The sequence below is a fragment of the Manis javanica genome, chromosome 2, assembly GCF_040802235.1.
Source record: "Manis javanica isolate MJ-LG chromosome 2, MJ_LKY, whole genome shotgun sequence".
NCBI classification, from domain to species: domain Eukaryota; kingdom Metazoa; phylum Chordata; class Mammalia; order Pholidota; family Manidae; genus Manis; species Manis javanica.
Genome location: NC_133157.1, coordinates 142,339,309 through 142,361,255, shown reverse-complemented (window position 1 = coordinate 142,361,255; position 21,947 = coordinate 142,339,309). Strand labels below are relative to the sequence as shown.

The 21,947-nt window shown below is 39.3% G+C and overlaps 1 long non-coding RNA gene across 7 annotated transcripts in view; it reads left to right on the top strand.

Annotated features, from left to right (window-relative positions):
- LOC108397474 (uncharacterized) overlaps nt 1–21,947 on the top strand; it is an 81,547-nt gene that overhangs the window by 34,278 nt on the left and 25,322 nt on the right. Inside the window, exon 3 of one of the 7 annotated variants that reach the window (XR_012128175.1) lies at nt 9,017–10,723. The exons of 5 other annotated variants lie outside the window; for them this stretch is intronic. This is a non-coding gene — a long non-coding RNA (uncharacterized lncRNA). Of the gene's footprint in view, nt 1–8,361; nt 8,647–9,016; nt 10,724–21,947 lie in introns of those variants that run through there. One more of the 7 variants, XR_012128174.1, reaches the window with a different exon arrangement.

Here is a 21,947-nt window from a genome sequence, read left to right as displayed (position 1 = left end):
GGTGGGCTATGCGCAGCCCTAAAAGAAGAATGCTGTTTCTATGTAGATAAGACAGGTGCAGTTAGAGATTCCTTAGCCAAACTAAAAAACGATCTCGACAGGCGGCGTAAAGAATATGAAAGCAGCAGCAACGAAGGCTGGTTTGAGTCTTGGTTTAAGCACAAGCCATGGTTTGCTACCCTCCTCTCGGCCGTTGCAGGGCCACTGGTCATCCTACTGCTTTTGCTTACCATTGGCCCATGTATAATAAATAGGCTGCTTAAGTTTGTGTAAGAGAAGTTTGACACGGTCCAACTCCTGGTCCTTCGCCAAAAATATCAGGCCCTAGATACCGCTGTGGAAGATTCCTCAGTCTGATCAAGAAAAGGGGGGAAATGTAAAGGAGGGCAGGGGGCATCAAGAGTCAGGAAAAAGGACTAATAACATTTAACCTAACTGCCTAAAGCATGGGCCACCCAGTTTTGAATAAACAACCTGAGGCTAAGCTTAGAAATGCGCCTGCTTTAAGTTAGATAACTAGAAGTGGGCAACAGCCTGGGGGCGTGATCTGTGATAAGTCACATAGACATGCTTGGGTAAGCAAGAGATAACAATTGAAGCAGTCAGGCAACTGGCGTGTTCCCTAAAAGGTTACAATATAGAATGTGTTTTAAAATTATTGGTTGTAGAAATGCGCGGGCTTCGGTGTAACGGCTGTGAAAATCCTATATAAGCAATACCTAAAGTTGCCTGGGGGTCGGCAGCTTGGACTCGGCCTGCGTGTCAGGGGAGGTGCTGTCGACCCCAGCTTGCTGGCTGAATAAAGACTTTGCCTGTACTTACATCTCCATGCCTGTGTGCTTTGTTCTCTTGGGAAAACCCTGAGTTCCTGGACCCTAACACTTTCTTTCTCTGAATGCTGCTTTCTTGCATGACAGAAATGCAGAACCACTAGGTGGGGTCCCCAGTTCTTTGCCCTGTTTGCACATGAATGGTTACTTCTTAGGGAAAGACTTCTAACTCAAAACACTACAGACATCATCAGAAACTTCAGTCTGGTGACTGTGTGCTTGAGGCTCAATATTAGAATGTATGCAGAAATGATTCCTGCCTTTGCAGTGTCAGGTCAGGACTGTGACGGAGTGGGTCAGAGGACTAAGTAATTCACTGGTGCGAGGTTAACTGACAGAGTAGATGAACACATACAACAAATATTTACATAAGATTTAATGTACCATGAACCTTTCCTTTGATTTACAATGAAGAAAAATTTCGGAAAGTAGAATATTGGTGACCAATGTATGTACTAACAAAATAAAGTAACTTTAGTACTTTGTTTTAAATAAGTTTGTTTCAAATACAAATGCCCAATAAGTATGTATTAGCTATGAATGAGTGGGTGATGCAGATATGCAGAGTCATCACAAAGGGGAAGGTTCTTAAGAAGGGCAAGAGGTGATGTCCCCAAATGAGCTGAAAGGTAAACATCATCCAAAACGCTTATGAAAAATGTCCGTTGTATATCCTACCCAGAACTGCTCAATCAGGAGATTCCATCAAAGGATCTGGGGATCTGTCTTATAAAGAGGCAATCCCTGTGGTTCTTTCAGTCAGAATAGTGTGTGAAAACATGCCTTCTAGCAGTAGTTTTCGAAAACCCATCAGAAACACCTGATGAGCTTGTTCAAACAGGGCCCAACCCTCTGGTTTCTTATCAAGGGGTCTGGTGAGTGGCATGTACATTTGCATTTCTAGGAAGTGCCTAAGGGAACATGCTGGTGCGGGCACCATACAATACAAACCATTGGTTTTAGGGCCTATTGTAGGGTCTGCTGTAACAGCCTGCAAGGCTTAGGTGGCCCCACAGGCAGGAGATACCTCTCCGGTTGTGCCATCCTCTATCCCAAATCCTGCGTGAACTTCCATGAAAAGAGACGAGGATGTTGTTCATAAGTTAGATCCCAGCATGGTGCCTGTGTCCATGACATCCCACACGGTACAGAGAGCCTCAGGAAAAGCTCTTGCTGAGACCCTGGGATATGGGCGCACACAGTGAGTGCATTCAGGACTGGAGCTCATTGATCGCAGTGGCTGGGTACAGGCGGAGAAGGAGGAAGAGGGAGGCAACAGTCCCCAAAGGGCATGGACAGCCTCGTAAGCTTTTAAACCCAGAGTCTAGGAAAGTTTAGGTTACAGGCAACATCAGCTAGTCCTCGTGTTTTCTTTCAGAATGAGGTTGAGAACATTATGTTCCCCAGTCACATTAGATTTTTTTCAGAGAGGAGGTAGAAAGGGAGATTACAAATAGCGTTCTCTTTGAATGTCTCACCTTGAAGGAAGTTGGCAGTCCCCGTGTGTGTGTGTGTGTGTGTGCAGGCAGGTTAGGCTGTGTTGTGTACGCCCTCATGAGTGAAGATGGCAGGGGGCAAGGCTCTTGCCTGCTAAGCTAGGCCCCAGCAACCTTTAGCCCCATCCCTCCTTCTGAGACTTCTCTTCCATCCATGTTTGAGTTCACTTATGGGTGCCTTGTTCTGCCTTAGGTCACTTGACTCTGGTTATTTATCTATCATTACCACTGACCACAGGTATGGGAACCATGCCATCTCTCCAAGAAGCTACATGTATCTTGCCTTTGCTAAGCACAGGCCTTAATTCTTGAATAATCACAAGGGTGGTTTTAAAACAAAAATCAAACCTGTGCCACATTCAGAATCATAAAAATTCTTTACAGATCAATTTTTAAATTATAATGTTTCCAGTCTACCTACCAAAGATTTGATTTCAATAGCTGCATTGTGCTTCTGAGGAAGAAAGTTCTAAGAAGTAGTCAAACAAAATTTGCTTATGCATCATTTTGTCATCTGATTGTTCTGGAAACTAAACAGATGTTTACTGTACAAGTATAGGATGACTTGAATGACTCCTTTGCAGCTCTTTGACGCCTCAGTAGTGAGGTAAGTCCAAAGAGAAGGCAAGAACAAGCATTAAAGTTAATCAGGTAAAGGAGAAAAGAGCAGGAAAAAAGTCCTTCTATTGTCTTTTACTAGCAACAAATTTGTTAGATTCTCATCTGCGAATGTTTTCATTCCTTGTGGGTATTTTCTCTGGATGTAGTCTTTGCAGCTAAGAGCTCTTTTCTTTCAGGACATGAGAAATGTTGTGACACTTCCTCTGGCCTCCATGGTTTCTGAGAAGGAATTCACCATGACTTGGTATACTGTGAAGAAGGTGTCATCTCTCCCTGGCTGCTTTCAAGACTTTTTCTTGTCTTTAGTCTTCAATAGTTTAATTATCATATTTTTCTGGTCTAGATTACTTTGGATTTATCCTGATTGGGTTTTCTAAGTGTCTTGAATGCATAGCTTTATATCTTTTGCCAAATTTGGGATGTTTACAGTGATTCTTTTTTCAATGTGTGTGTGTGTGTGTTTCTTTTTGTTTCCATCTCTTTGTCTGGGAATCTGGTAATACCCATGTTAGTTCTTCTACGTTGTTCCACACAATGAGAAGGTAGTCACTTATAAGCCAGGAAGAGAGTTCTCACCAGAGACTGAACCCTGCTAGAACCTTGGCCATAGTCCTTGGTATTTTGTTATGACAGCCCAAGCAGACCAATTATAGGTTTTGGCTCTGTGAAATAGGTTTCTGTTGTAACACATACCTAAATATGTGAAAGTGGCATTGTTGTGGGTAGTAAATAGATGGAGGCTGGAAGACTCATAGAAATGTGAATGTTAAATGCAATCTGGTGAAGGTTCAAAAAGAAAAAAGGAGAGCTGGAGAGAAAGCCTGGACTGGGTAAATGTAGAACTATGGAATATTAAAGGGATTCTGGTGAAATCATAGATGGAAATGGAGAACAGCTTGTTGACAACTGGAGAAAAAGTGATGCTTGCTTCAAAGTGGCAAACCGGCTCTCTTTTATATCTATGCCTAGGTTCAAATGTTACGAATGAGAGATCATCATGATACATTAACCTGGGTACTAGCTGAACCATAATAAAAATCGCGAGAGGAATTGAAGGCAGAAGTAGAGACACATGGGGTCACTCCAGTATTACAAAACAGAAAATTAGTCCTTGGTATTTTGTTATGACAGCCCAAGCAGACCAATTATAGGTTTTGGCTCTGTGAAATAGGTTTCTGTTGTAACACATACCTAAATATGTGAAAGTGGCATTGTTGTGGGTAGTAAATAGATGGAGGCTGGAAGACTCATAGAAATGTGAATGTTAAATGCAATCTGGTGAAGGTTCAAAAAGAAAAAAGGAGAGCTGGAGAGAAAGCCTCCATCTTCTTAGAGACTGGGTAAATGTAGAACTATGGAATATTAAAGGGATTCTGGTGAAATCATAGATGGAAATGGAGAACAGCTTGTTGACAACTGGAGAAAAAGTGATGCTTGCTTCAAAGTGGCAAACATACCTAAATATGTGAAAGTGGCATTGTTGTGGGTAGTAAATAGATGGAGGCTGGAAGACTCATAGAAATGTGAATGTTAAATGCAATCTGGGAATATTAAAGGGATTCTGGTGAAATCATAGATGGAAATGGAGAACCACGAATTTGGTTGAATTATGCTCTATTGTTTTGTTCACTGCTTGTGAACCTATAGGCCATGAAACTGGTTATTTAGCAGAGGAGATTTCTAAGCAAAGTATTGAGGGTGAAACTTGGGTCTGTCTGACTTCTTATAAGATACGAGAAAAGAGAGATGAATTGAAGAAGGCATTATTAAGCAAAAATAAACTAGAACTTTAAGATTTGGAAAATTTTCAGCCTACCTATTAATGCAAAAATAAGAAAGTGTATCCTGAGGAGAACACCAAGGGTGTGGCTGTAATGTAAACAGATTATGGGATTATGCAAGTAGAATCACTGTCGGTTTGACTGGTGCTATGGACATGGATCCAGTGAAGGAAGGTTGGCCCCTAATGAGCACAGAATGAAACTTCAGGTGTCCAGCCTGCAGGATGGGACTGTAGCGCTATTCAGCTGGGAACATGCACTATTCTTCAAGAAAAGGGAAGGATGACCTCAGTTCAGAGATCATTGTGTCTGCTACTCCCACCACAGCCATTTCAAAGGGTGGGGCCACCACCACTGTGGCTTCAAAAGGCTAGGCTGCCACCACCCAGAGCCCCATGGTGGGTCCTCACAGTCAATAGGGACAAAAAGGCTTTTGGTTGGTAGGCCACCTATTTCCCAGCCATTTATCAAGTGAATTGACTTCCTTTGGAGTCTTTTTCACCCATGCTGTTGATGGTTCTGTGTTGAAAGTTCAGCAGTGCCCTATTTGAATGTATGGGAGGCAATAAGGGAGCCAGGAGACTCAATGCTATGTCTTTTCTCAACTCCCAATGTCCCTAACAGCACACTTTCATCTTTCTCTACTTTTCAGAGATTTCCTATGGTTATGGTTGTGTTATATCCAAGGTGTTTTGGTTGTACAAGGAAGCACCTGGGAATAATGGGGCTTCTTCACCTTGGCCAGAATAAGAAGTGTCTATAGTCTTTAGAAGGCCAAAAATGTACTGAACTATTAGGTTGCAGGAAAACAGTTATAGATATGAAGGAATTTTCCAGCATGAATGTGTGTTGTCTCAAGTGTGTCTTTCATTTCTCCTCTAATTGGTTTATTTGTCCACCTTCCAGAGTGATTCTATTTGATCATTACCTCTTTAGTGGTGGTGGTTGTTGCTGAAAAGTAGGAATTTTTGTTAATAAGGCAGTAGTCAGGTTGCAAATAGGACTTACTGTTTTTTTATTAATCCCATTGCTTTCTAATAATGTTTTCATTACAAACCAGTAATCAAGGGGAGATAGAAGATGGTGTTTCTGTGAGGATAATATTTTTGGACAACTCATGGCTGACTAAATGAAAGTTGGGAAATACACACATACACACACATATACTATACAAATTTATCATTGAATATATATATACACTTTAAGTTCAAAAGGTTATCTTTACAGCTAAAACAGGATTTCATCATTCGGACCATAATCACAGAGCTCAGTTAAATTTGGGAGATGCCGCCTTGGGTTTTACAAGAGCTTCTCGCCATACCAGCTGGAAATGTTTGCTGTTTTAGAGTTTCATGCAAATCAGATCTCAAAAGAACACTGACTGGGCTGGACACCTGAAGTTTCATTCTGTGCTCATTAGGGGCCAATAGATGAGACCCTGGGGCTAAAAATAGGCATCTATGGAAGAAAAATAATTTTCTTAATTCTGAAAATTATTTTCTCATTACTTTATGAGTGAGCTATCTCATTTGAAAGGAAAACCTTACATCCCTAGGTTTTCATATACTGAAAATTTGACCTGATATCAGATTTTATGTGGAAGAATTTTCTTTATGCTTTTATGGTAGCGCTTTGTCTATTTTAGGACATCCTAAGATGAAAATGGACTAATATAAGTCACACATATTAGATTTTCTTAGGGGATTTAGAAAAAAGCCACATCCTTCAGCATTCATTTATTTGTGGTGCTGGAATGGAAGGCTCTGAGGTGGCTGGGGTTGAAGTATTGTGTGCTGTGCACAACAACTTTACACAGTTGAATCAACTTAATTGTCTTTAGTGGTTGTCTACAATGATTTGTCTATATATCAGTAGATTTATAGGAAAATAGGTTTTTTAGTGTGATTAGCCAGTAAGATAATCCACAGTTTTCTGTAAACTGATTGAGGTAAACAGGACATTGCTGAAAACAGGATTCTCTGGACTTCATCCTTTATCCCCAGCCCATGACCATGCTCTCTCATACATGCCTTGCTGGGAACATTTTCTTACTTTTTCAGAGTTGAGGGAGATGATGCATTATTACAACCTGATTGCATTGTAATCCAAACTGATTTTGTCTCCCAAGTATAAAAACACAGCAAACCCTAGTCAAAAGTGATGGTACTGCACATCACCATGGCATTATTTTCTGATTAAAAACGCAGTACCCTAGTGTCACAGAACATAAAGAGAGGGCATCAGCAAGTGGAGATGAGCATGGCTCAGCTGTCCAGTTGTCCTCGTTTGAATCCCAAGTCTACCACTTCCTAGCCCTGTGGCCATACGCAATTCATTGACCCTCTGGAAGCATCAGCTGTCCTCCTTGTGAACTGGATAAGTTCCTACTTGAGAGGCAGTGGTTCTCACTCCTGGCTGCACATGCAAATCATGTCAGGGGCTTTAAAGCCTCAGGGGCACAGGCTCCCTTTCCCGCCATTTGGATTTTGTGTTTCGAGTGAGACCAGAATGAATATGTTTCACTCTGCCCACCCTCAGCTGTGCAAAATTTGAGAACCACCATCCAAACATCATTATTCAAGGAGTGGTCCCAGGATGAGCGGCATCACCAGGGAGCTTGTTAGATATGTTGACTTTCAGGTCCCACCACAGAACTACTGGATTGGAACCTGCATTTTAACAAGGTGTCCATGTGATTTTTGCGCATGTTGACATTTGAGAAGCATTGTGAGGATTACATGACAGAATCCATATAAGCTGCTTAGAGCAGTGTTTGGCACGTAAAAAACCTGAATACGAATTAGCTGTTTTATGTTTGGTACTTTCTCTGTTGTTTCATTGTGTGTGTGTGTGTGTGTGTGTGTGTGTGTGTGTGTGTGTGTGTGTGTGTTTTCTTTCTTTCCAGGCTGTCTTCCCACAAACCCTATAGGGTACCTCCTGCAGCTGGCTCATTTTTCTATTCCTAGTGCCTGGGGTTGTGTCTGGAATATGATATAGATGGACTGTGAACATCTGTTGAAAGGATAAGGCCACACAATATTAGGGATGCTACACTGAGACTTGGGGATTTTTCTCTAGCACTGGTCTGGATGTTCATTTGTTTGTAGAGCCTGAGCTGTGTATTCCAGCTCTGCACTGCACTTCTTTACATATACTCTTAAGGAGTGGGCATATAGCCTCTAAATTCCCTTTCAGTTTTAATCCTAGTTAATTTTATTATACATGTATACATGGCTGAACTCTTTTTTGGGTATAGTTTTTGCTTGTTTCACTATTGCTTATAAAACTACCACCTTTCTGACATTTTTAATGGAGTGTAAGGATATAAGGAAAGCACAGCCTGGTTGTGCAAACTAAACACACTTGACAGGGGAGAGTAGGTCTCCAGCACCCATGCCTCATTGAATCACCTAGAAGCTTAAAAATATTGATGACCTTAAAATGATTCTGATTCATGCTCTGTTAGAAAACAGTAAAAAAAAAAAAATAGATCTGAGAACAGGCATTTTTTAGAAGCTCCCAATTTGATTCTAAAGGTCAGCCAAAGTTGAGATCCCTGCTAGAGATGACAGCTAATCCTGCAGAATTTTAAAGCAACTTTATTTACCTTTTTATATTTGCATGAACATGGAGAGATGAGTGGTGAGACACAGGACCCAGAGGAAGGTAACAGCTGGGGTAGGAGGACCCTTTGCTCTCTGAGATGTCATCTGTTGTTGGGTCTCCTTTTCTCTGTATCTGACAGTGAGGATGTTCTTGTGCTTGTGTGGTATGTGGGTGGTCCTGGAAGAATCCTGTAACTTCATTATTAAACACGTTTAAAAGTCTATCAAATTAAGACATTTAATATGTATGTATGAGCATATATTTGCATGTGGTATGTGTACATAAAATACATGTTTACATATGTGTTTGAAATTATAGCTTGGTTTCTGTTTGAAATGATAGGCATTCTATGTCTATAACAACCGATTCTAATTCTGTGTCATAGGTACTTTGTACCCATAGCTACAGCAGACATTCTTTACTCATTTCTAATATTTTATGCACACACACACACACACACACACACATATTATAAGAAAAACCAAAGGTTGTTCTATGTTCTTATGCTAGGCCATTAAAATGGCATTCTTATTTTATTTCCATCTTTAGCAACCTACAACTAAACATACTACATTGAACAAATATGCTGATTCAAATGTAATTCTATAAAGGTGATATTTGAGTTGGTCAACTGAATGAATATTTTGAATGTTTTATTTCTACTTTTTTTCTCTCTTTCTAGGTAAATAAATGTGAAAATACATTTGACTTCTGTGCAGTAGTGCATGTTGATGCAAACATCATTAGACATGTATAGTAAGCCCCAAAAGACGAAGCATGACATTTTCTGTTTTGTTTTTTTTCTTCCTGAAGGAACATAGATCATATATGGACATTTTGCCTAATAGTTTTCAAATCCAAGATAAGGGATACATTTCTAGGTATTTGCAATATGGTTTATTCTGCACAGGAAAACAGGAGACTTGAAGTCACAGTCATTGTTCACCGCTATGTATGATTAAATTACATGATTTCCATTTTCTATTTTTTTTGGAATAATTCCTAGTTCTGTACTAGGAGTGGAGGCAGATGGATTTGAATAGACCAGTTCCCAGGAAAGGGCCAGAATAGTAGGGGAGTATCTGAGTTAGGCAAGATAGGTCTAGCAATATTTTTATGTGAAACTGGACATGGCATTAAATGCCTGGCCTAAATCAGAGCAGGTTAAGCACCTACAGCTCATCAGCCAGGGGGTTAGACCTGGACAATGAATATAAGAGGTATTCAGGCAGGAATCAACTCAGGGGCTTCAGGCTATGGTGGCCTGGCCATTCATGCGGAGGGTGATGATGTGGTCTGAATCTGGGTAGTGAAAAGGAGTCAGAAGATGAAGACCAAATGGACTTCTTTGGGAGGGACAAAGAATCTTGAAGGGTCCACCAGGGTTTCCTCAGTCAGCAGCAGGGCATTTCTGAGAAAGTCAGGGTTGAAGCCTTAAATGGCTCCTTTTTAAAGACTAACAATATTTCCAAACTCAAAAGACTTTTCCAAATAATCATAGCCATCCATTCAAAGCAGATGCTTCAGAAGATTCAGGTCTTTAGATTTTAAGGGAGATGAAGCCCCTGAAGAGCAGCTGTGGGAGAGAGGAGGAGTTGGAAGATTATCTGTCAATGTACGTTTTAGCTTTGTTCCCTGACCTCAATTCCCATTAGAAAATTCTGTCCTTTGAAAGCAGGGTGGAATTTAAATACATAAAGTGAATAAATGTTCCCTTGTTAATTGATACTGATATTTTTGTTTAGCACTAATATTGGAAAAGAAGATTCTCAGAATATTGATACACTTTCTTCTTACAAAGTGTCAGTGTTTAAAGAGTCCTAGAATCACTATTTTCTTTCTTGGTGTCCTTGCAAATCAGAATACACGTTAAAAGTTTTCCGGACAATGATAGACTTCAAGCTGTAGTCTGTTTTCCAGATTTAATCTTTGGTGATATTCTTCCTCTTTCCCATAATCTTTCAAAAGTCACAAATTAACTTCCCATGAACTCTGTTGCTTACCTTTTAAATTTGAAAGATATGATTGGTGAGGTCTTTGTAATGTATAAAGGTAGTGACTTTTTATATCTTATCCTGTTGTGAATTTCATTTACCCTTTAACTATGTCTGTTCCTACTTTTACTATTAAGAAAATGAAGCCAAAATACAAATTAATTACAAGGCATCTTGACATTCATGGGAGATAAATATGAAAAACCTATAGATGAAAATTATGAAAATACACTTTTCTAATTTTCTTTAGAATCCCATTTATTTCATGAGTAATTCTGACGCCAGTTGGAGTTTTCTTAACCCCCTAGAGATCTTAACTCAGAATCCTGTCAATTTCATAATGTATGGAAATATAAGATTCTCCTTTTAGGTTCTGGTAAATAATAAAAGCTTACTTTCCATGGGCTGTCTGGCCTTCTGGCTTTGTTCTGTGTGTGCTGTCTGTAGGCTCTATGACTTGTACCCAAATAGGAAACTCATATTGACTGAATTCATTTACAAAACCATTTATGAGTAGTATAGACTTTCCTGAAAATTTCATGTGGGAAATGAGGAAAGATTTATACCAAAATAATAGAAGTAAGATTTGTCAATCTTATAGGCATTAACATAAATACATGGCAAGACTCAGAGGCCCTCTCCTTGCCTGTGTCCCTTGTCACATGGAGAGAAATTCTCACTCATTCCAAATGGGCCCACCTCAATCATTCCATTCCAATATGTACCCAGACATTTTCTATGCAGAGTTCTTCACAAAAGAAAATATGGTGAATAAAATTTGCTATAGACCACAACTCAACAGATAAGTCATTTTGTCCTAGTGGAAATATTTATTGGAATAGATTCACAAATCTATATCAAATATAGTTTATTAATGTCATAGATAGTCACAATATTTAATTTAAAATTATTTTCCCAAATTATCTAAAAATTTAAATTTTGGCTTAGCACCACAACCTTTTTTAGATCTTTTCACCTTTTTTTTTTTTCCTCACAGATTCATAAGCACTAGTAGTAGGATTTGTTTTCAGGGCCAAATTTTTAACAAAGACCCAGGTTTTTATATTTTGTCAAGAAATAGTGTTTAATATAAGGAGTAGAGGATTGCAAAACCACTGTGTAGGCACTCTATAAATAATTGCTAAATGAATGAATGGCTAAGCATTTTCATAACAAGTCATTCCTTCTGCACACCCATCTGAGAGCAGACAGAGTTCACAAATGCCAACGTCACAGCAACTCCCAAGGTGCCAAAACAACACAGATGGCAAAATGGAAGGGCCCCCTCCCTGGCACTGTGTGAGGCTAGAGGCTTTTCTAGTACAGTGTGACTCTGTCTCCACCCAAGTTGGCAGGCCTAGATGTGAATAAATATTCCCGTGTTAATTGATACTGATATTTTTGTTTAGCACTAATATTGGAAAAGAAGATTCTCAGAATGTTGATCCACTTTCTTTTTATAAAGTGTCAGTGTTTAAAGAGTCCTAGAAATCACTATTTTCTTTCTTGGTCCAAATAGGGAAGTAGAGGCAGAGGGGTTGAGAACATCTTTTTCCCCTTATCTCTTTCACCAACCTCACCGCACGTGAGGCTTTACTATTCTGATCCCCATTTCAGTATTGACTTCGGTTTACAGCCCTTATGGCACATACTGTCACATTTTTCTAAATTGTAAGGAAATCACAGAGCTATGTTCTTTATCTGAAGCAAAAATATTATTTAAAAAATGCCTATTTGGTGATTTTTTTTTGTTTGGCATCTTTCAAATTCCAAAAATATCACTAGCACCCGTGAGTGCCTCTGAGCCCTTCATCAGGGCTCCCACGCAGACCATGTCCTGATTTTCCACAGGACATCTGCCGTCCTCTCCCCTGGCATTCCTCAAAAAAAAAGGAGATCATGGAAACTGATGTCTCTGGCCATAAAAATATGACAATGATTAAAAACATAACACTTCTACTACTAGTAAAAGAAGTTTCAAGGTTGTCAAAGTGATATTGTGTACATATTATTTACACTCTTGTGAATATTTACTCCATAAATGTTTTCATATCTTTTCTGAGTTCTACTTCTGGACAAGATGGAGTAATAGAGCTGGATTTACTCTTGCTCCTGAAACAACCAAAATAACCAGGCAAAATGTACATGAAACAGTAGTTTTCAAAGTACCTGGCACCAGGCAATGAAGGGTAGTGATCCCTGAGAGATGGGAAGCTAATCAGGTGAATCGCACAATTGCCCCAGCTTCCTGCCTGAAGGAAGTTTCCAGGCTACTCTGCAGGAAAGAGGAGCCCAGACAGATCCAGGTGGGTTCCCTGATTAAGTGGATGGAGCTGACAGTCAGGGAGGCCAAAAAAGCTAGAGATTCCAGGACTAGTCTCTCCTAAAAGAAATCATGTAGGTGATTCTGGAAATTTGGGTTTGCTTTACTATTTTCTAGCATAAATTCTTACTTAGAAGTTACTGGTAGAGAGTATGACAATCTTGTATCATGGGGGTATTGGAGAGGCATTGAATTTATTTTTTATTTATACACTTTTCTTTAATCCTGAGTTACAGTCTCCTTCTCCTTACACATTTTGCTTAAATGTATATCCCAACTATAGAGTTCTTTACCTCCATTATTATTATAACATTGAACATTCCCAGAAGTCTTGGCTAGCTGGTGAATTCTAGTTGAAATATTATAGGATTAGAATCAGTGTTGCTTAGATAATTATTATAATCATAAATGTTCCAGTAACGGTATGCTGAATAATGTCAGAAAAATTAGTAAGCTGCACAGAGTTCATTTCCACAAATAGGCAACCTCCCCTATAATTTACATTTATGATATGGTCTTGGCAGGCTTTTAATGTTAGCCACTTAGATATAAATATCATCTAAACATTGATCTTAGTTACTTAAGCACAATTCCAGGGCTTAATTATGTCCTCAAGCCTGATGTTCACTATTCCTACATACCTCAAATGTCACTATGAGAAACCGAACAGAACTGAAAAATGCATACAGACATCCACCTTTTTATTCATTCACATGGGAAATCAATTTGATTTTGTGCCTGGAGGAAAGTATGGCTGAGCATCTCCTTTGCTTTGCCTGTGGCCGGGAGGTGTCCCATGAAAGCCTGAGAGTGTCTGGCTCTACCTAAAACTGTTCCTCTCACCCAACAGCTGCTGCTGACTTCTGCACGGCAGTGAGGGCATAACAGGAATTAATGTGGCCCCAGGGGATGAAGGGCATGTAGCTTTAAGAATGTCCTAGAAAGGAGGGAACTAGCCCTGCAGACTCGGCTATCCTGCTGGGCCTGCTCTGCTCTCCCCCACAGCGACCACATACCTGCTGGGCTCATCCCTTCCTCAGCCCACCGTGGGCTGCCTTAAGGCCACAGAATCACCTCTTCTAGGCTATATACCTGTGGCTTGTACCTGCAAACTGGACAAGAACACAATAAAATTAAGAGAATCTGAATAAGCATAGTATATGAAAGATATAAAAGATCAACATAATTTTTTTTTTTTCAGAGCTGTAGGTTTTCCCAATCTTCTGAAATAGTTTGAGATGCGCTGATCACCTGTGGAGGCCTGAAGCGACCTGTTCTTGCCTGTGCTTACAGCCCTTCCTGTGAGTTAATGCATCTCTGCTGAAGCTTGGGCTCCGTTCCTGTCCCCCCTCATCGCCTGTCCTCCCTTCTCATTTTTGCATTTCCTTTCCCTCATACTGTTTTTTTTTCTATTTTCTAGTTTCCATTTATCTTTTAATTAAATCACAGGGGGGGACCTACTGTAAGTCCTTAGGGCTCACTCTGAGCTGGGGAAATGCAGAGAGCTCTCTCCTGACTATAAACAAATGCTCATGTAAATGAAGCTTGAAAAATATTTTCTCTGCTAGGCTTATTTTTTGAATTGCTTGTAGTATCATCTTTGGTATATGTATCCTAGAGACACAAAATTATTTTGTAAAATATTTAATATATTTCCAACTCATTCTTGTTGGAGCCTTAGCACTGATTTGAGTGGTATCTAACTAAATAGTGAAATAGTGTCTTTGGTTATGAAATTAGATGTTATTACCTATGATCCTGATAGTCTGAATAAATCCCAAGTCTGGAACCATGAGTGATGCTCGGCTATACCTAAAATAGAGGGCCATGAAGAGAATTCCATCAGGTCACCTCAGTGGCCCTCTCTGAGCATTTCACTACCCAAGTTGTTTCCAAAATAGATACCAGGGGACCATATATGCTGCAGGTACCCTGAAATACGGCTTGCACTGAACAAGAGCTCCTTGGGAGTGTGGGAACCTAACCACTGTTACCAAGTGAATAACTAATAAGTGCCCTCATCTTAGTGGGAATGGAGTACATTTTGAATGAGGATGGAGAACGTCTCTTAGTCATCTTTATATTCCTTTATATAAGGCATTCAGCAGAGTGTCATACATGTAATTTGCACTTCATATGTGGTTCTTGTCTGGTGGCTGTCCCTGGTGCTGTGTTCAGCGTGCGCTGCTTCATGATGACACAGGGCAGGACACCAGCTCATGTCACTCGGACCACCCTCCTGAGGATGCCAGAATGATCTTGGTACACAGCACACTCTAAAGGCTGAGAACACAGGCCTAGAGGCAAGAACAGGCTTTGTACCTTAGCTCTGACTTCTCCTGGCTTTGTGAAATTAGGCAAACCTGGGAGAACCGAGGAGGCTTAAAACAGTTTCCTTTCTGTAGAATACTCTTCCTACTCTCTTCACCTGGACATCTCCTCCCATCCTTCAAGTCTTAGCTTACAGGGCTTTCCCTGAGCCCAGAACCCTGAGGAGTCCCCACACATGGTCCTGGGCCCACACCTGGCAGGGCAACAAGCAGCAGCAAATGAAAGTGGACCACTGAGCATGGCATTTAGCTCCAAGGAGACTGATGTTTTAAGAAGAAAGATCCTTTTACACCATTACACTGTCTTTTACAGCTTTCTTTGCAGCCAGATTAAAAAATGTATCAACCCAATTAGTTATGAGATGGTTTGCTTAGTGCGTGCCCCACTAAGTTTTAAGTTCTGTGAGGGTGGGAACCACATTCATGAGTCTACCCCCAGAGCCAAGTGAAGATTTGGTGCCTAGTTAGCCCTTTAATTCCTGTGTGTTGACTTAGCCTAAGTGCCTGCAATTGTTTGCTGGGGTTGCCATAACAAAGCACTACAAACTGGGATGCTGAGACAATAGAAAGTATGGTCTCACGGTCCAAAATCAAGGAGTTGGCAAGATTGATGCTTCTGAGGGCTATGAGAGAAGCTCTATCCTAAGCCTTTCTCTTGGGTTGTACACACTTTCTTCATATTGACATCACTCTCTCTCTGTAAGCATATCCATTTCCAAGTTTTGCTTTTTTGTAAAGATACCAGTCTTACTGGTTTAGGATCCACTCTAACCTCATTTTAATTTGGTTACTTCTATGAAGACCCTGTCGCCAAATAGTCACATTCTGCGGTACTGGGAGTCAGGACTTCAACATAAGAATTCAGGGATTGGAGGGAAGCAGATCAATGCCTTACACAAAAACAAGTCCATGCCACTGTTCCTGCTTTGTAGTGAGACAGGGACCGTGGGGTGTAGTCAGAGTAGGCTGAGGGCCTCTGGAAAAAGCAAGGCAGGATAATTACAGAGCAATGTAATTATGTACAAGGAAACCCCCTGCCAAACTCTGTGTTAAACATTAAGCTCTAGAGTCATTCTTCAGAGAGATCAGTTAATATTTCCCAGATAAAGAAGAGTAGCACATGTTTTTATTATGCTAATCATTTGTGATCATGTGTAAGATTCACCCTAGCATGCTAAAAGGCCCAGGCCCATGTGCTGTCTCTCCTCCTTCAGACCTGATGAGGTTATTTGCAAACTGGGCAACTAATTTACCATGCAGACCCAGCTGTAAACAACATAGTAAAAGGCAGAAACCATTCCACCTTAAAGATAAGATTGCATTTTAACACCCAGGAAGTTAGGAAGTAAGATTCTTAACTTACTCTTTAGCAAACAATACCTCAGCCCACCTTGGGGCCTGGGGGCCTTGTTTGATATGCTCCCAGACCAAGACTCTGGTATCTCAGGGAGAAATCATCAGAGCAGGAAGTTGCTTGTGTTAAGTTAATTCTAAATATCCAGGGACCACTTAACAAGTCCACACCCCTAAGATTTTTTTTCACATTCCCCCAAATCCTCAACTGTCTATAAAACCCTAGACAATGTACCACTACAGGCTCTCTTGTCCCCTCCTGGTGTGAGCCAGGAACTCTGTCCTCTCACTATAATCTCAGTAAGAGCCTCTCCCTGGCTCTCCTACCTTGGGTGTTTGCTAAATTCATTCTTTGACTCCACAAACAAGAATGCTGGCATCAGTAGTGAGAAGACTGCTGTGATGATTAAATCATGCATCCTTATTCCTGATAAAACAGTGTTTAGAATTCCAAGCTTTACTTGGGAAAGGAAAGCCTTTGTAATTTAGAAAACTCTGGTATTCAAGACTATTTCCTTGCTATTGATAGACAGATAAATATGTGTACATATGGTTGTATGTATGTGTGTAAACTGAAAGTTAAGCATTAACTCTTATTCTAAGCTATATCCATTTCTCTTCTATATGGTCAACAACGAGAAAAATTAGAAGCCATGATTGTTGGGAATGAAATGTCTCAAGAGTACTTTTCCCATTATAGTAAGGTATGATTTGTCAAGTATTGGAGAGCGGGAATGTTAGACATACATGAGATTTATTGCCACACAGAGAGATGGGTCATAGTGAGACCAGGCAGTTGTACATTGGTAGAGAGGAAAAAGGTAAATATAAAATGAAGTCAGAGAAAACTTCTCATTCTTGCCTGGAACCGATTAGGGTGATTAATAATGCTTGGAACCTGGATGACATTATGTTGAATGAAGTAAGCCATGCACAGAAGGACTAATACTACATAAACCATCTCTCTGAGGATTCAAAATAGTCAAACTCATGAAAGCATTGAGGGGAATGGTGAGTGCAGGGGGCTGGGGGCAGGGACAGGAAATGAGGAGGTATTAGTAAAATGGCACAAAGTTTCAGTTACACAACATGAAGTCCTAGAGATTGACATTACCTATAGCATACTGCCTAGAGTTAACAATACTATATTGTATACTTAAAATTTGCTAAGAGGGTGAATCTTATGTTAAGTGCTCTTCTAAGTATTATTATATTAGTAATAATAATTAATAAAGTGATAAAAAAGCAGTAATAATAGCAATAATACTAATCATTAATAAAGTATAATCATTAATAAAGTAGTAATACAATAATAATGCTAAGAATTAATAGTAATAATAATAAAGAGAGAAGTAGGAGATTGTTAGAGGTAAAGGATATGTTTGCGGCTACACTGTGGTGATGGTTTCATGGTGTGTACTTCTTTCCAAACTCATTAAGTTGTACTCCTTCATTATGTATGACATTTTGTATGTCTATCATACCCCAATAAAGGTATTGAGCTTTAAAAGAATACATACCCAGAGTATATGAACAACTACAAATGAGTTATTAATAAGCTACCTTGAATGTGATTGACCTGTGAGGGACAACATGGAGCTTCCTATGGCTAATGACCACACTTGGGGGCTTTAACATTTCTTTCTGATAGGTCTAAGTCTTTGGCATAACTTCCCTGAACAGGCTGGTCACAACCAGCAGTGCTAGATTTTAGGAATACAGAAAGCAGGTTGTTCACTTTAAAGATGTTATCCTGGAATGGAGGGATTCCTTCTGAAACCTCTTTTCAGTGGCATTGAAAATTTTATTGCTTTCCTACTTCCCCTGAAAGATTTCTGGCTCCATGTAGCCAAGAATTCATTGTTTATGACCAATTCTTGCCAGGCAGAATGATTACAGAATTATCATGTTATATGTGTTAGTTATATCAGGCTACATGTTATAACAAAAATATATTAAGTATTTGGCAATTTTCTCCAGCTTTTGTGGTGCGACCTAAATTCTGATGTCACTGTCACTCTGGACCACATCCTGACCTTTGAGACACACCTCATGCTATGGATATGATGACTAAAGATATTACAAATGCCTCATAGTTCAAACTCATGGTTCTTGTTTAATCAGTTGAAGTACAGAATTATGCCTAAATCCTAAGGACAGCCTTATGCTTGAGAGACTTATTTCAAGTGTAGACACATTTTAACACCATATTCTGGGTGGAAAGTTTGCATGTCAAATGAGTTATTTGAAAACCTTGTGAAATTCAGGGACCCAACCAATAATTAGAAAGCATTTCTCAGGTTTTTGCTGGGCAGGGCTGCATGGATTTGGTGCAAACCTCAGAGGTGCTGATTTGGCAGAGTATGTTCCCCCTACCGCAGTCCTCTCAGCTGTAGCTTGTCTGGTCCAGAGACAACACTGGACAGGAGTCCTCACCAGCCCTGGTAGCATACTACGGATGTGTAGGGAAGATCACCACTTTCAACCTGGACCCTGTGATTGGGCCCTATGCCAGATACAGTGCATAATTGATGACACCTTCAGTCTTCAAGGTTCAGAAAAGACAAATACATGAGTGGAAACATGCCAGTAATTCAGTAAGAGATTAGAGGAAATTTTTAAAGAGGATTCAAACATGGTAGCAAATAGATTAGGTGACTATTGGTAACAATACACAACATTTGTCTTGTATTCTATAGCTGTCAAAAGACTGTTAAATGCACAGTAAATTTGCAGATCACCACTGGTTTCTGTGAAGCTTCTCAGGCCAAGTACTGTTATTAGCAGATGAAGAAAATGAGGTTTTAAAAAGAAAGAAAACAAAGATTAAAGGAACTGCCCCTCTTCACATGCTTAATTATCTGCTATAGTAATTAAATCACTCTGAACTTAATTAAACCAGGATCCAAAACTTTGCAAACAACAGTTGAAGTATGTAATATTCACAACTTTAAGAGGTTAAAGTAATTATTTCTTAAAATAAATTCAAAGACAGTATTCCAAATTTGTCTAATCATTTGACTTCTTATAAGGACCTGAAATACAAACATTTAATATTAATTATTGTTGGGACAGAATAAGTTTGAATTATGTGTTCTATGTCATACACAAAACAAATGTAAAGTAGTTAAATAATAGAAAATGAAAGATGATGCGATAGTACTTCATAAGGAATTTAAAAAGAAAAATGGAAGGCTCCCACTTAAAATTAAAGCACAGTGCAGTTCATTAAAAGTAATTATATAAGCAGTATTTTTCATAAAAATGATTACTCTAAAATCCTTTTATTTGTTTAAATGTTTATCACTCAATTTTCTGCAGCCATTATTATATATACACACACACACACACACACATAGATTGACAGACCCACACAACTATATTATATACATTTTAAAGTTAACATTTTCCAATGTTAAAACAACCCTATGTTTAGGAAACATTCTATGCTTGCTATAATTAACTGTACGTGTATTTTAAAATGTAGTTTTGTGATTTTAAGGCTGTTTATCTCACAAAATTAAGAGAATTTTCCCCTTCCTTGGTGACCTCCACTCCCTCAGCTCTAGCTACTCCCATCTCTTCACTGCACCTCAAACACAGGGGACCCCACTTTTACAGGGCTCCTGCAGGTGCACCTCCTCCAGCACACCACCAGGCCTCTGCTCTGATGATCATATATGAGGTGGACGGCCCCTCCTCTGGCCTCTATCACCTGTAATTCCCCTTACCTGCGTAGTCTGTCTCCAGAGCCTTAACCCACTGTCACCTACCACATAATCATTATTTGAAAAACCTGCCTCCAACCCACTGGAATGTGGGGGCTCAGAGGACAGCATCTTTCCTTAATGTATCTCCAACACCCAAAACAATGCCTGCACACAATAGCCATCAAGAAATATTTGAGTAGTCACCATTTTATTTATTACTCCTATTTATAATCACTTAGGATTTGTGTCTTCTGTTATAGAAAGAAGTATCTAAAAAGTCTTTTTAAATATATCTTACTCTTGTGCATAAATAAAAATAAAACTTAAAAAAAAATAAATTGTTTTTTCCCACTCAGAGTCTGACTCTTCTGACTTTCAATTCAGAGTCACTGATGACTATTTCTGTAGATTAATATCATCTTCTGGGTCACCCAAATCATTGGTGATAAAGCAGTTCTTCAAAAAATCTATAAAAAGAACTAAACACCCTTGATGGGGCTCCTAAGCTAGTTTTGCAATTGCACTATTGAGCTCTCCTGCTTTGAACTGACTTTGGGAATGTTCCCACACCTCTGTTTTGCCCCTCCCCATCATTATTTGGGTTATGTAAGTGGTTAACAAGCATGCTTCATTATTGCCTCAGAGATTTTCTCTTATTATTCTCTTACTTAGGAAGTTTCTGTCTTATTTGGAAATTTTCAAATATATGTAAAAATAGATTCATCTCCATGAACACCCATCATCAGTGTTCAATTTTATTTTTATTCAATTTTATTTTCTTTTTTGCTGGCATACTTTAAAGAAAATCCTGGGCATTTCACCTATAATGACTCAGACCTCTAACTAACAAGGACATTTTTTTCTGAAAATATGTTTCAAGGGTCAGAAAAATGTTTTGTTTAATACATTAAACAGATTTACTCTAAATATTAAAACTACTAAAATGTATATCAGTGTAAACTGTATTGCTTAAATATATCATTTTGTGTAGTTGGTCTGCATAGTATAATATTTTTAAAAATGGCAAATATTAAAAGAATATATTCATTTTACTGCTAATTTACTACAGATTTTATTACCATAGACAGCATATTAAGGATTACATATGGAACTAAAAAGCAATTGTTTCTGTTCTTGAGAAATGCATCTTCCAGCTAGGAAGATTGATAATACATACACACAAAGACAAACTGCATGTTTCAAGAAAAATAATATAATTAATGTTGGATACTTCAAGCACATAAGAACTCAGAGGAAGAGAAAGTCTCTCAGAAGTGTTGATTAGAGATTGTGTGTGGATTTGAAGGAAATGAGCTTGACAGTGAATCTCACTCGATTCAGAAGAGGAATGCAGACACTGCGTGTTCAAACACTGAGCCAGAAATTAGCACCTGGTAAAAGCTAAGGAAAAAAAAAAAAGGAAAATGTGAGTGAGGATAAATTATTAAATGAATATTGTCCCTGCAAAGCTCTGAGGTATAACGTTGACCTTTGAGCTCTTCATGAGAAGCCTTATTATAAGTCTTCCAAAGCATTTTACCCTTGGAAAGAGGGCTCATCAAAAATTTTAAAAACATGATAATCTAAAAGGGATGCATTGCTGAATGTGGGGCTTCAGGGGTGGTGTGGTATCTGTTGGAGGCAACTTTGGAGGAGATGAGCTTGCCTGGCAGCAAGCATGTGGGCAGGACAGAAATTTTTGCCACATGGATTAAACACAGAGAGACCTGGGACAAGGTTGAGATGAACCTGTGACTTTCCTGGAAAATCTGACCACTTGCTCAACTTCACTTTCTGCAATATCATTCCAGGAAAATGAAGAACTTCCCCTGGGTGGTCATAGGACCAAACTTAAAGACCAAATTCCCTAGTCATCTGCAACCTCTTGACTTTTCTCCTGCAG